This window comes from Limulus polyphemus, unplaced genomic scaffold (genome assembly GCF_000517525.1).
Source record: "Limulus polyphemus unplaced genomic scaffold, Limulus_polyphemus-2.1.2 Scaffold1371, whole genome shotgun sequence".
NCBI classification, from domain to species: Eukaryota; Metazoa; Arthropoda; class Merostomata; order Xiphosura; family Limulidae; genus Limulus; species Limulus polyphemus.
The window spans coordinates 129323-134652 of record NW_013666981.1 but is presented as its reverse complement, the minus strand read 5'-3'; the positions used below and the strand labels follow the sequence as shown (position 1 = coordinate 134652).

Here is a 5330-nt window from a genome sequence, read left to right as displayed (position 1 = left end):
TATATATTTCCTAAAATTATGCAACCTGTCCACAGACTCTGAAGGGAGTTCGCAAACCACAGATGGAGAATTAACCTTTTGTATTGTAACCACTATACATTAAAAATAGCGTGTATATAACTTATATTCACTACTTAACGTGCACAATATATGTCCGTTTTGTAATAAGTTTTCGTGTTATCCATCTGTCTACAAAATTAAGTTTGTGACAATCTGGAACCTTCCCTCTATGTACAACATCAACCAGGTAGCGTCATAAAGACTGGTAACTACGGAGGAAACAGGCTCAGCGGCGTCAAGGTTTCCCTCAAAACAACAAAAACGACAGTTCCACCTGCGTTGAGAATGTGGCAGGTAGGTTCCAGACTGGCGGCAAAGTTCCATTAAACGGTTGCCAGGATGACGCTATCATGCGGAGAAACACGGTATAAATAATGTTTTTAAAAACCTTCCTACCATACGCTTCTTCTCTTGAAACTTTAAAAAGTAATTTATTTACAAATAAGAACTGGATGACGAATTTGTAAAGAGAACAGTTTTAGTGTATAATTTTAAGTTCAATCTCTGTCAACACAAACTTTCCATAACAATTCATTTGGTTTAAAAGACTCGGTAACCTAAAAAATGCATTTTATATGTTAAAACTACTTTAGGCGAGGCCTACGATATAATAAAAAAACAGTAAATAATGGTGCTTCTACTGCATCTTTTAGTAAAATTTATTATTTTAATAACCTTGCAGAAACAAACCATCTGAAAGCGATAAAAATAAATAATGGTGTTTCTACTGCACCTTTTAGTAATATTTTTTTATTGTAATAACCTCGCAGAAACAAAATATCTGAAAGCGTCGTTTAGAAGCCACCTGTCGTGATTATAAGGTTGAACATCACGCTGATGACTCGTATGAGAAAGAATTCATATTCCGGCTCGCAAACTGCGCGCGTTCATGCATATAGGGAACAACTATTTATATATTATCATCAGAAACCACTTTTTACGTTTCCAAGATAACAATGGAATGTGACTATCATAGAGGACGTTGGTTTTTGTAAAGATCCGTAAGTAACGATGTCAACATGGCATTGGCTGCATGAGCATCCTGAATTACCACTTAGGTTATACTGCAATTGGTGCCTTAATAATTAGAAATTATTCAAGTAAACTTGGAATAGTTAAGTATAAAAACTATGCCGGTAGAGCCACGTATTTACTTTTTATACTTAATTAAGGTACAAAAAAACTCTCGTTTCTCTGTTATATGATTCAAAGAATTCGAAGTCCTGGAACTTAAGGATATATTGTACTTGAATAATAACCAAAGTGCCACGTGATACAAGTCACGTTCAAGAACAAAATCACATTTAAAATTATGTTGAGAATACTAGTAATACAATTTAAAATAAGGAAAACTGTGCATTTTTCAATGCCTATCCTCAACATCATCGAAAAAGAATTTGTAACTGATTTTTCCTTCTGACGTAATGTTTAGTTTTCTTCGTACAAGTTTAAATCAAACTTGAAAAAAAAACGATGTCCAGAAATTATCAAAATATTTAAAGCTAATAAAATTGCCTTGCTTATAATTTCTGTCTTAAGAAAAGACAGTCAGTACGGTACAAGTTATATTCTTTAATTATCAAACATAAGAACTTCATGCAAACAACTTCCAATTTCACTTTCATGAGGTATATCAAAGATTTTTTGGTTTTGAATTTTGCACAAAGCTACACGAGGGTTAATTGCGTCAGCCGTCCCTAATTTAGCAGTGAAAGACAAGAGGGAAGGCAGCTAGTCATCACCACCCACCGCCAACTCTTGGGCTACTCTTTTACCAACGAATAGTGGGATTGCCCGTAACTTTATAGCGCCCCCACGGCTGAAAGGGCGAGCATGTTTGGTGGGATGGGATTCGAACCCACGACCCTCAGATTGCGAGTCGAGCTCCTTAACCACCAAAAATTATACAAAAAAATAATTTAGTATAAATATGCATGTTTCTATTGACTTTTTTTAAAGTAATTTAAATTGTTGCGCTGTCCGCGATTGAACCTGAGGCGCACATATACCACAGATAAATGCTCTACTGAATGAGCTAAAGGGTTACCCAGAAGCACTTGCTACTAAAGCTACTTCAAATATAGTTAAAACTAGCTCACTAGCAACTGTCACAATTTCCCAACTTAATGTCTATTTAACTTTCAGAACAACGAAAAAAGAAAAGTTTAGAACTTTTGATACCAAATAGTCGAAGTTTATTTATAATTTAAGACCGGTGCAAAATTCCTCATGAAGGAATAGTATAAAAACCATCTTTCTTATTTACACTGGGTATTTGATGTTAAGAATTAATATATATAGATAATAATCATAATAAAATTAAAAAAAAAGATGCACAGTAATAATAAAGTAATAGCGGTCGGTATTTTGAAATAACGACATTGCCACACTCCAGTGTACTAAGCACTGACAAACGTGCTCCAACGGGACTTCATAATCGGAGGGAGGAGAGCCTGTGTTTTGACCGATACTAAAGTCCTTTTGCATGCAACTCCAATCTTACGAATATTGCGAACCATGATGCCTGTCCGAGCCTTCGTCTGTCTCCCATTTACGACGGCAGCTTCTCGCGCAGCGTTTGAAAAAGCTGCGCACGCAAGCAAAACTCATCATTCACTTTTTTGAAATGACGGTAGAACAAGCATGGATAATATTAATGCCAAATTTTATTCCGTAAGCAGGATATTCTACAATAAATTGTTAAGAATTAATCACACTATCATTCATATTTCAAAATGTTACGTAACTTACAGAATAAAAATGTAGATTTATCGTATGTTGTTGAGCAAGTACACATAGTCTTGATTACGGTACTGCAACGCTACTCTGGCGGATTATTTGTAATTCCTTATTTAGTAATTAAAATTTCTCACAAGATGAAGTAAAATTATCCGAGAGATAGACGTAAGTAAAATCATTATTTGAAAAAAATAACAACAACATCGTAATAACAATAACCACTTGTTTTCAATTTTATAGATCTCCGAGCCTTAAAATAAAACACCTTTGTAAAATGTACACAGTCCAGTTTTATAAAAATTTATAGCATGACTGAAATGCTCAACAATTACTTTCGCGGTGGGCGGTATAAGTAGCTCAGTGCTTTGGCTCTGACTGAAACCAAGAGTGTAACACACAATTAACCTTTTTAAAGTCCATGAAATAATTTAAATTGATAGACTAACTTAAACTTTTCACGTCACTGGAGAGAGATACTTTTGCTTGTCATATATAATTCATTTCGCCAAAAGAGGGTGAAGGCCTCCTGGAGGGGTCACTTGTTTTAACCACTCACACCCTATACAGTAATGTGTTGTCTGTCAGTCGGTCAGTAGACACTAAAATGACGTCACATAAGGGACGCTTAACATTGCACTTTGTAGGTCATGACGTCAGTCAAGCGTGCGCATGTCACGAATCACGAGAAGAATTATGCCCTCTGTAAGTTACAAAATAGCACAACATATGAACTTCAAAAGCAAGAAATAAAAATATTTCTTACTCTGAATTTTGGTTTTATTTACTATTGAAACAGAACACTTTCGGGGGTACTCTGCGGAAGTACATATAGTCTTGATTACGGTACTGCAACGCTACTCTGACGGATTATTTGTAATTCCTTATTTAGTAATTAAAATTTCTCACAAGATGAAGTAAAATTATCCGATAGATAGACGTAAGTAAAATCATTATTAGAAAAAATAACAACATCGTAATAACAATAACCACTTACTTTTTAATTTTATAGATCTCCGAGCCTTAAAATAAAACACCTTTGTAAAATTTACACAGTCCAGTTTTATAAAAATACACCTATGAATTATAAAATACGATTTATTGATAATTTTTCATAAGGTGGTTGATCCTTTAAAAATTGTTTAATTTTTTATGTGAAAACAATATACATTGCAGTTTCTGGTGAACTTGGATGTGCCTTTGAAATTAGAGATTCGAGTGGAATTCTTTTTCGTTGTTATTGATATGACTCTGATTTGGCTGACAAAACTAATGCTCATGTCTGAAAAAAAGATATTTTTAAATATTTAACAATCACTTGTCATTTTATAAAATTTAACTTCTGTCACAGGACATTTATCAGTTTATTTTTTATCAGAGTCTTGCGGCCAGTGAACTAACTAGTAACTATGTACTACTATTACTAGACTATATATGATAGTATAACTCTGTCTATGGTTCTGCAATCTCGTCCTATGTACTATTACTACTACTACTATGTGTTACGTTACTAACACTCGTAAAATATATTTGCCAACAATTAATTATACAATAAGGGCAAATTTCGCAACATGTTTACTGAAATTCTGAAAAATACCTCTGCTTCGGAGACATCATTTTAACAAGTAGTGACTATCACGTTCATTTTTGCTTCATAATCTTTTAAGTTCTACTTCATCCGTGCTACTGCTAGCGTAAAGACATGCAATATCAGTTAACACTAACTAGTAGTAACAGCACCGCAACTACGCTTGTTTTTATCTACTGTTTTATTCATTATTTAAGAAATCTTACCATTGATTTAGTAAATTATAATATTACAAAAATATAAACCAACGAAATGTTTATCCTCTATCTTAAGATGTGTTTTACTTACTCAGTGTTTTACGAGAATACTCCCCTGCCATGCATGTGAACGAGAAAACACAACTGTCCAACCCTGTTCACAACACGAGGCGTTCGATAACAGTTTTATACACGTAGGATTTAAATATGTTATCATGCATAAATGTCCACATTAAAAGGGCTCAAGCTTGTCGTCAATAAAAATTAATACTTAAAATACAAATAATGAAAGTGTCCTAAAATATAACATACTGTATAAACCTTTCAACAAATAAAATAATTATTAGTTCAGGATCTTCAACCTGCTACCTCCATTGCTGCATTATCGAGTAATATCGCGCGATCGTGACGTACTGTTACGTCAATCACCGCATCGTTTTAAACAGTTGTAGTACTAGATGGCAGCACAATTTACTCGTTTCATGACAAATTGTTCTTCTAGCGCAAAGCGACAGAATGGGTTATTTGCGCTATGTACACCACTGTGAATAGAACCCCATATTTTAGCGTAGTAAATCCCTAAAATTATCATTAACCCTTCGGGAGACTTTTGGCAAAAGTACGGTTTTGTTTTGTTTGTATAAAATATTCAGTTTTTAAATTAATACAGTAATGCATGAAAAAAAAATGTATTTTTCATTTCATGACTATAACATAATGTTCTGAAAAAAGAAAAAAAATATCCCCCC

The 5330-nt window shown here is 33.8% G+C and overlaps 1 protein-coding gene across 2 annotated transcripts in view; it reads right to left on the bottom strand.

The window, feature by feature from the left end:
• LOC106463302 (mitogen-activated protein kinase kinase kinase 12-like) overlaps positions 1 to 4942 on the bottom strand; it is a 69720-nt gene extending 64778 nt beyond the window's left edge. For both annotated transcript variants that reach the window (XM_022390753.1, XM_022390756.1), the window contains exon 1: positions 4673 to 4942. The gene's annotated coding sequence lies outside the window, so the exon portion shown is untranslated. The remainder of the gene's footprint in view (positions 1 to 4672) is intronic.
• Positions 4943 to 5330: the final 388 nt, after the last annotated feature.